The sequence below is a fragment of the Channa argus genome, chromosome 20, assembly GCF_033026475.1.
Source record: "Channa argus isolate prfri chromosome 20, Channa argus male v1.0, whole genome shotgun sequence".
NCBI lineage: Eukaryota > Metazoa > Chordata > Actinopteri > Anabantiformes > Channidae > Channa > Channa argus.
This window is the reverse complement of record NC_090216.1, coordinates 18,062,975-18,073,665: the sequence shown is the minus strand read 5'-3', so window position 1 is coordinate 18,073,665 and position 10,691 is coordinate 18,062,975.

Sequence of the window (10,691 nt, the reverse complement as noted above, 5' to 3'; positions counted from 1 at the left end):
ACCGCAAGGCAAAGCATCGGTAATAAATAACAGGACAAACAAGGCGTCGTGACTGTGTCCAATTAAAAGAGATTGTTATTAACTTAGTACATCTGAAAAATCGGAGTTTCAGACAAAATCATAAAACTGCACAAATAAGGTAATAGGACTAAAAAAGGGGATTTAAATTAGATCAACCTGTTTAAAAATATATATGTTAAATAAAATGAGGTAAAAGATGTTACAATCAGAGGCAGGACTATACAACGTGTTTGAAGTGGCTATAAAACATGGTAATGAATTCCCCACTTGAAGTTACTCTGGCAGCAACTTCTACAGTCTACACTGCCTTTATTTTTCTGTCTGGGTTAAAGGAAACAAAGGTCTATAATATATATCTAGAGACAAAAGTGCTTGTCATCATCCAGTAACCTAAAACACTAGCTTAGCTCTATGGATAGCAATACTGGCTGGTCGGTCAAACGCCTTTGGTCCCGTCTTAAATAACTTCCCTTGGATGGATTGCCTCAAGATTTTGTAGAGACTTTCATGATCCCATTATCCGATTTGACCTCTGACACTACCAGAGTTTTCCAGTGAAATCAAATTTACAGACAGATAAGTGCAAACCTCAGTGGAGATGTTCACAATCCTCAGAGCAGCTCTCTGAGTCATGTGTCATCATAAGGTTTACTGTTTGTGTGTATCCTTAAATTCATCAAGCATCAAGTAAGCAATGCTTTTTTTTTAAAGTAAAACAAAAGAAAACCCTTATGACTGTGGTTTGTAATGTTTTATTGCTTTTGCATCAGGATTCAAAAATATACAATAACGTTGCTGCTTGCAGGTGGCTACAGTCAGGTTGCTCTCATTGCTTCCATTTTATTGCCACTGTAAGATACTATCTTCTAGAAATTAGATTTATATTGTACTACTTTTTTTTTTTTTTTTTTACAAATTCTGTTGTGATTAAAAAATGTAACTGGAGGCTCAATTATTTCAAAAAGCGAAGTGCTTTTCAGACGGATAGCATTTCTTTGCCTTGTGGATGGAACTACTAAATGAGGTTTGCATCCCGAGTCCCCTTCCGTGGTTAGAGATGGTTAAAGTAGCAAAAGCATTTTGGTTAAGGTTGGAGAAACACCATTATTCAGAGTTTCAGCATTTTGTATCAGGTGACTGTGAGCTGCTTGCGTTAAACTGTAGCAGAATCTAACCAAAATGCTTCCACTGACTGTGTAGTGCCAGTAGTTTCTAAAATTGTTGGCTACACAATCCCACTTTTTGGTGACCTAAATGCAAGCTGTGTAAACATGCACTGAGGACTGAAGCTGCTACTGTTGCTCTTCAAACATGCTGTGCTTTCTGCAGATACATGGTGCTAAACTTCATTCATTCTGTTTATGAACCAATGTAAACATGGATTTGCATCTACTTACTTACTGAAAAGGTAACAAACTACACACCTCTGTTAATCCACCTACTGACCTCTGGTCAAATCTGTTAGTCTTTATGCATTAAGTGTGAACCATTAAAGCATATGCTCCAATATAATTATGCAACATTTTTGCTATGCATAATTCCACATTTTTGTATTTGTTCACTAAACCATTACTCTGTTAATGTAGATACTGTAAAACATGATTTTCAACAGTAGTCTATGGAATACGAGATAATATGATTGGTGTTAGTTGTTACAGACAAATTAAGCCAAAGGAAATGACAAATGACAAATAAATAAAAATTCAGTTTGGAGACATTTTTGAGGAAGGTCTTTTACTCCACCCACACTTCATTTGAGCCCGATGCCAAAGTCATAAATTAGCTTTTTTTTTTGTTTGTTTGTTTTGTTTTTTTTAGGAAATACTGTATCTTTATTTGTTTTCAAATTTAAAGCCACTCTAACCTATATTTTTCCACATAGTCACAGATTCTTTAATTCCATACAAATCCTTTTTCTCTCTTTTACATCAAGGTTTGGGATTTAAGGCCTGCACCGAACCACACCACCACATGGTTTCTCAAGTTAGACCAAAAGGGAAAATGAAGGTCAGACTTCTATTAAGCATCTTTCACACATTCGCTGGAATCCTGATCTTCTCCAGTCTTTAACCAAAGGTGGTGCATGCAGGAATGCAAATGTTTGAGTGACACATCCTGACTACCCCATGAGGCCCCTGGATGATGTGTGTGAACCTGTGCATGGATAGAGCAGTGTTCTGTCACAAATTGTTGGGAGAAATTAAAGTAAGTAAATGGTGAGCAAGTGTTTATGATATTTCTATCTGGCAACTGCCATGGTGCCTCCTGTACGCTCTGGCCAGGCACCACCCCTCACTAAAATCAAGTTTCTCCAATGAGAATTCAGGTTAAAAAAATAAGTGGATCATTTTCTAAATTATTTGTCAACAATTGCCATAGAGATACAAACCACAATGAATTGCCTTAGTTCTAAGTGTCCATCCATGTGCACTCTGGATTAGCTTGTTTGCCTGTGCCACTGTTGGCCAACAAAATGATAAAAAGCAGCCAGAGGAGTTTTTTTTTTTTGTTCTAAAAATTATTGTTGGAGATATAATGCTGCTGGTCATTTGTTCCTGCTGCTATCAGACGTCAGTCTCCAGCACTCAACTGGAGACTTCATATGACCCAGTTAATTACAGACTGATTTGCCTAATTGTTCAGCTTAAAGGAACCTGGCAATTGGCTGCTAGTTTTTTCTGTTTAACTTTTGATGCAATTTTTACTTTGCTGTTATGTACCAGTGTTGCCATACCATAATATCACAGTTTTACAACCATTTAGAACTAGTTTAATACTCAACATCCTATAAACTCACTGGTGGCTCTCTAGTTATTTGCAGTTGGAACCATCATGTGGTTCTGCTCAAAGTTTATTAGGTTTGGTTAGTGATACAAGAAATACTGATCTACAACCTTTTCTTTTACACACTAGATCTTGTGTGTCCTGCAGCTTGAATAACTCGGGCAGACTTCACACTGCGATGTGCACTTCAAGTATCGATAGTTTCACTTAAACTACCACAATTCTGGAGGTTTGTCCCATTGTTCTTTTTGCATGATCTGGCAACACTGCAATACAGTGTTACAGTACAGTACAGTAACTTAGTACAGAACTCTGAGGTAAGCAAGTATTGACTGTGTGTGGGTATGAATCTTATGTAAAAAGAACAGTTTGCATTGATGTTTCTCTGTGTACCAGCTCTGACTTACTGTCCAACACACATGTTCTTAAGGCTAAAATACCAATATCTTCTACAAGATAAATGTGCTCGAAACTTTAAATAAGCTTAAAGCTTCTATAATAAACTAGGATCAAACAATTCAGAAGGAGAAATTGGCAATGTAAAAGTAGAGTTAATTCAGGGGCAGTGTGGAGGGGACAGTGGCGCTCAGTAGTTCTGAACATCGCACACAGCCTCAAGGACATCTCAGCACAAGGGAAATACAGGATTTCAGTTGTTAGAAAAAAATGCATGGCCAAACGCCCACTACTCACACAGACTAACAGAGCACTGGAGTCAGGGAAATAGTTACAGATTAGGAGGCGAAGGCCTTCTCTGCCCAGCCACCTCTATCTAGCCATTTTGTTGTGTTTGCTGCTGCTGTGCCTCTGCTCTGGTAAAATGGCAGCTTACTCCATTGATTCTGTGGTTCCCTCTGTGCACTTCTTGGCCGTAAACTCCCTTCATGCTCCCTCTCCTCCTGCATTGTCTTGGATGCAGCTCCCTCCTTCTGACAGTTCCCCTTAGATGCACAACCTTGGTCTGTTTGACTCACATCATACACCTGAGCCTCTGGGTGCCCGACCAGAGAAGCAACGCTGCAAAGTCCTTTGGGTAAAGTGCCATGTAGTGTGTAAACAAGTTACTTTTTACTTAAAAATGCACAGCAACTCATAACATGCAACAATAAAATCAGATCATGATCATGTGGGAGATCACAGCAATGTGGAAACTTATGCAAATCTTTTTGACCAAAGATTTTTGAATAAACAAACATGTCACCTTTTCACCTTTGTGGGATTTTTATTTTTGGACAACAACAGAGAGCTCCAGCACAGACAAATAAGGCAATAACTGCAAATCAATAAAAAAAATAAGACATAACCTATTAGTAGAGGTCATTCATTGTTTATTGTAATTATGTGTACGGGGAGCGTGAATTGTGTGTATGGGGATTATTGAAAATAAGATTAATTTATCAAATGACCAAACTTACCCCTACAAACCAAAAACACCCATGACTGTAGATGGACTGAATACTGTAATTGCCCTCTGCCCTGAAGTGACATTCCAATGCTCCCACTTTTGCACTTGATTAGCTGTTGCTACTCCTATTTTGGTCAGAACTAAAAGTACAGAAGCAAGTTTGTCCAACAGCAGTTGATTTAGTTTACAAATGGCTCCGATGTGGCTTTTACATTTAAGGAGAATACTTGTATTGGCATGTGATCTGTAGTATAGTACAGTTAGAATGGTATCACACAACAAACAGACTTGGGGGAAAATAAATATGTTTTGTGGTCAAAATGCCAAAAATCACAAATCAGGGTAAAGTGCATCATTTACATTTACACAGTTCAAACCACTGTCAAGCTCCCCGCCCACTAAATCTCAGAAGCTGAAAACTCCCACTTTGGTTGTTATCATCAAACACTAATTGCCTCCCATTTCAATGGTATTATTTTTCCTGTGAACCCGCATTTCAGCTATGCTGAAATACTTAGCAAATAAGTGAAACAAATAGCCATGTAAAGTCAATTTAATCACAAGACAAGGCTTTGTCCACTTCGAAACATCCTCTATCTAGAAAAACTCCTCCACAGCCGGGGTGGAGACGGACTTATCCATTAGGTAGAGAAAGAGAAAGAAAGAAAGCCTGGCAAAAGTACTGACGTACAATACTAGAGTCCTAATAACAGCACACCACAACCCAGGAACAACATTAATTTTGGACGATTCAACACCTTATGATATTCATCCAGGACCCACGGTCAGTACTAATGCAGGTGTAATTTGGTCTTTATTGAACAAGTTGGACAGGAGAGTGAAGAGGCCGAGGCAGTGGATGAGTGTGGAGTGTGCCCCTATTTTAATGCAAGACACAAGAGTGTGTTTGGGTCTCATCTCAGAATTTTACATGCAACTGTTTTGACTTTTGTAAAATTTTTGCTTTAATCTTTCCTTAGTCTATAATGTCTGAATGGTGCATGGTGGTTCAGTGTCAAGCCCCGTCACCTAACAGCTAGAAGGTTGTTGAACTGAATATGCTACATATGTGTCTTTCATGTGTTGAATCTTGAATGTTGGCCAAAGACGTGCAGTTAGGTTAACAGGAGAATCCTCTGTAGCTGGGAATGTGAGGACAACCAGTTGGACTGCTCTTTTTCAGTTTAAGATCTATTCACGCTGTACCTTGCACCTTGCCCAGAGACAGGTCACATTTGAATCTCATATTGATTCTCTTTTCAAGCCAGGCAGTGTTTGCAAAACAATAAGTATGACATGATGTGATAGATGTTATTCAAGGGCCTGGGACTGATATTTCTCAAAAATGACATTTAATCAAGTCAAAAGTTGGGGCCAAAAAATAATTAAATCCTTCTGTGAGCTCCTCTGTAGCTCATCTGTGAGTTCACTGTAAGTGAAGTTCCTCTGTAAGTCCAAAGAACGACCCATGATGATGTTTCAATTCAAAATGATGTTCACTTTTGAGAAAGGTGTTTTTTGTGGTTTCTAAGCCTACATTTAGATTTAGTGGCATGTGAATAAGAATTTGCTCAGCTTCAACGTGCATATCAAATTAGGCTGAACAGGTAACGTCCATAAAGCAGGGTTCTACTTTGGTATGTTAAACATTAGTAATTAACCAAATAGCCAACACAGGAAAAACAGATACAGATGGGAGACAGTGAGCAGAGCTGATCATTTTCGTTCCTTTGCCAACTTATGCTTGTTTAACTGGTGGTTGGATTGAATTTTTATCAACCAAACCTTTGCTGCAGCACACGAGTAGTAGATGTTTAGTGTCCTGTCCTTGGAAAGGACACTAAACATCGACTACTCGTGTGCTGCCAGATGTGACCAATAGTACAATTGTAAGTACATTAAAAGGGATGCGCTTCATGGCGGTGGTTTGTGGAATGGCAGAGATTGTACCGTATTAGTTTAAATATGTATATTAAAAAAAGAATATTTTAGACATATTTCCATTCAAATGAGATGCATTGCAATAGTGATGAAGACTTTTTGTTGATGGTGCTGTTGTATTGTAAGCTTCCTGACAAATTTCACTTTACACAGGAGTTTACATAAATTGTCATTCCAGTCACATTATGTGTTTTCCAATGAAACCATTGGTCACATGGGCCCAAATCAGTTACAGCAATTACTTTTTATAGTAATGTTTTTCATAAGGGCTACATAATGTCAAGAAGTCCACAGCTAAGGAAACGCTTTGGCTTATGTGGGCGAGAAACTGTCAAAGTTATTGTTTATGTGGGAAAGCAACATACTCCAAACAGAAGATGTGTACTCAATACTAGTATTTCTTAAATTCCGTTGCACTCCAATTTCTTCTCTGAAAACATGGGATGGCTCTGGATCTGGAGGTAGAGGTTGACCATCGATTCATAGAGTCCTCCTGTCCCTGCGTTTTTCGGTTAGACCGTGAACCCCAAGTTGCTCCTGATTGGTTGGTTAAGCACCTTGCATGGCAGGTGCCATCATTAGTGTGTAGGCTTGGGTATGAATGGGTTCATGCGGTCTGGGCACAGTTACTGTTGAAAACCCACCACAAACCATGTTAAAAGTGGCGGAATCAAGAATTCGGTAGGAATCTTTTGCACCTTTCAATAAATGCACTGTAGGGTTTATCATTCCACACTGGTAGAAAGCTATAAGAGCTTTGCCCTGGTCAAAACTGCACTCCAGTATCCAGCTGCAACAGTCCAATGAGGACATCACGTCATTTTTCAGTCTTGTAGTAGATGACTGTAGTTGTGTTGTTGGTAACTAGCCTTCAGCAAAATAAAGCTTAATGGAGATTAGGCTATTGTTGTTAAAAAGGCACATCAACCATATCACAGATCAGTCCGAGCACTAAACATTTGATAAGAAAGCAAACACACTGAGTCACACTGAGTTTATTTCCCTTTTTTTTGACAAAAATGTACTTTAGAAAAGTTAAAACTGAGTATAGACAAAGTAGGGACAAGTAGACAAGGAGAGAACTCAGAGAAACTCTGCAAAATGCTTATTTTCAACTAACTGAACATCTCTGGAAGTAAAGTTATGGAACGAATACGGTGTTTGCAAAAGTGAAAGACTTGTGAGGGAGGCCACCAAGACACCTGTGACTCCTTTGGAGGAGTTACAAGCTTCAGCAGTTGAGATGGGAGAGACTGGACGCAGAACAACTGCAGCCCAGGTTCTTCACCGGGGGAAGTTCAATGGGAGAGTCATAGGTACATGTCCTGATAAAGCCCAGCACCAATGATGTGTCTTTTATTCTCTGCCACACGGTTAAATTAAAGCTACAATATGTGAAGTTTTTGTCACCTGCAATCTTCAAAAAGTTATTCATGCAATTACTTCCTCCAGACTGGACTGTTGCGGTCTTTACTCTGATATCAAACTAAATAAATAAATGCTCTGCACTTATATAGCACGTTTCTACCTATTATAACTCAAAGCACTTTACACTGCTTCTTATTCACCCATTCACACTCACACACCGATGGGGGAGCGGCTATGCAGCTGGCCAATGCTTATCAGGAGAAACTAAGTTGGGGTTCAGTGTTTTGCTCAGGGACACTTCCGCATGCGACCAGAGAAGCCGGGGATTTGTGGACGACCGCTTTAGCTCCTGTAGAGGTAGAGCTTTTAATACATTCTAAGATAATCGAATACCTGATGTTAAACTCAAATGTGTTTAGAGTGCAACAGAAATAAGTGAACTGGCCTTGGTGCTTCAACATTTTGAGAGGGGACTGTATGCAAATTAGCTTAGGATTCACAGCCCTGAGTGTCCCTAACACCACTGGGACAACTTTGGCCCTCACGTTCTACATCCTTTCCAGTTTATTCTCAGTCACTGGTATTTCCCCAGCATTCTCACACCCCTTCCTTTTGATGTTCTGGTCTTTTGAGACTGCAAAATCCATGACTACTACATCCGTTGATTTTCTAGTACTGAGATGTCCATATATGTACAAAGACAGGTGACAAATTAAACCTAATGTCAAGTCTGTTTGAAAAGTGTTGCACCACTATGTGCCACCCCAACAACTTCAATCTACTTCTTCCAGGGGGTTAGAATACAATTCTTGTAAAAGTTAAAATCCCTCATATATTACGTTTTGATGATGGTGGTGGAGAGTGCTGTCTTACAAATTGGTCAAAAATCTCCCATAGGTGTCTGACGTGGATCTGGTGACAGTGAAGGCCACCATGATTGTTGGCCTTGGTTTTGAGGAAGATACAGAAATCACATAAGGCCAGGTCAGGGGCATGTGATGCGGCACCAAAAACTCAAACCCCAGAAGCACTAATAAAGATAGACTTTGTGGCTCAGTGTGTGGGGGTGTTGTTGTGCTGTAGGGATCCACTTGCCGTACCTGCACTAAGACGTCTCTTGAGACTAACCTGAACATTTAAAGAAAAGATAGAGAATGCACACGTTCTGAAAGGAAGCAGTTAGCACTCCCACTTCTCAGCTAGAAGGAATTAGCATGTTTTCCCTGTGGTACGTGGGTTTCCCCCAGAGTTCCAAAGACATGCATTTAGCTGCACGGATGCCTCTAAATTTTTCATAGGTGTGAATGTGAGCGGGTGGTGAACGGTTATCTGGTAGTGTGGCCCCGAGATAGGCTGAAGCCCTGTCTAGGGTCCACACCAACTCTCACACAGTGAGAGCTGGGATAGGTCCAGGACCCCCACATTAGGAAATATTTGAGATAACAGACAGATGTAAAAAAAGAGTCCCTAAACTTACAAATGAACATGAAATGCATCTTTTTAACACCCACTCGAACACCCACAGTTTATTTGCGTTCCTGTGGGTCACTGTACTACAAATTCAACACTTATCCAGCTCTGGATAACACTTAAAGGCAGCATCACTTGCCTCTCATTCCAGTGTGATTATGTATTTTTTCCAGTGAAACCACTGGTCACTTGAGTCAACAAACACAAGTGAAATGACTATTTATAGTAAACTCATAATTTGAGCCACTCACAACAGTTGAAATAGTTTGACTCATCTTGTTTTAACATTAATGTTGTGGGAGCTGATTCCAGGCCAGGGGATTCTCCAGTATGATGCTGGAATGTGGCCCCCGAATCATGTATCATGGATTCCCATCGTTCCATCTCATCATCTTCATATATTTTCTCCTCCTCTGTAACTATGAGCGGAGCCCCTGTCACTTATTTTTATGGACATTTGGCAAATTCAGCTAAAACATTATGCAAACTTTATACTGCAAAGTCATAATCCCAGGAACTGACATTTAGTATTTAACAGTTCGTGTGACAGGAGTATAAACATATGATGCAGTGTTCAGAAAAATCATATTTAAGAGCAACAGCATTAAAGTTTACATTCTTATTCTTATTCTTGCTTATTGTCTTTTTGTATTTTGACAGTGGCGTTGGCAGCTTACACCAAGACTCCCTGTTTTTCTCTGTATGTATGGTGCATAGTTCTGGAGTAAACATCTTAATCCTTGTTTGCGAAGATATAGATAATGCCTGACCCCGGTTTCCAGAAACAGAACTTGCTTGTAGATTGTTGACCACCACCAGTTTTTTCTATCAGTGTCAGCACGGAGGTACTTCCTGATCTAGAGTAACTGAACTAAAACTTGTAATTTGGATGTAGACTCGGGGGTAAATAAAGCAATTTTAGGAAATCCTATGTGCTTTTTTTGCATCTATGGTTTAACTGAAAATGTTATTTGTATTAAAGAGTTTGCTAATACACTGTCTGTATTAACTGAGCCACACTAAAATCTTACAAGAGACTCAGTGGCTCCACCTGAGTCTCTCGCTTCCAGTATCTCCATGTTCCATTTAAATGTGAATTTCTTCTTTTGTTTTAGTTCCCCACTCAGACTACTGTAAATTTAAATAGGACATTTCTAAAGCTCAGCTCATGACGTCCAACTGGAAGAAACCAAGTAGCCCGAAGAGAAACGGGTTTCTGTGTATAACAGAATATATGTATATGAATATAAACATGTATACAACACTTATAATGGGGTCTATGGAGTTTTTGGCAAATTGACTACAGGGGGGCACTGCTGTGTGGATGCTATTGTACATGTACTGCAGTCACTGCAGTGTAATTTCATCTTTAATACAGGTTTCAAAAACATTGAAATACTGCATCTTGCAAATTGTGTTTGTGACTGAGCTTTTTTAATTTTTTATATTAAAAGCAGCAGGTGGTTAATGTTGTAGTAGATAGGTATATATAAGAGGTGTTACAATTCTGGAACAGAGACTCGAGATTGCATGACATTGTATTTCGACCCTTTTCTTGTAATGTGTGGCTTGATTTTTCCAATCAGCAGTATGGAAACATTTTGGTTGTCCAGTGGAGCATTGTGTTGGTACATATGTTGATGACAAAACTCACTATGTGGCCATGTTCTATAGGTGTTTGTTTCTTTAGTGTCCCAACATG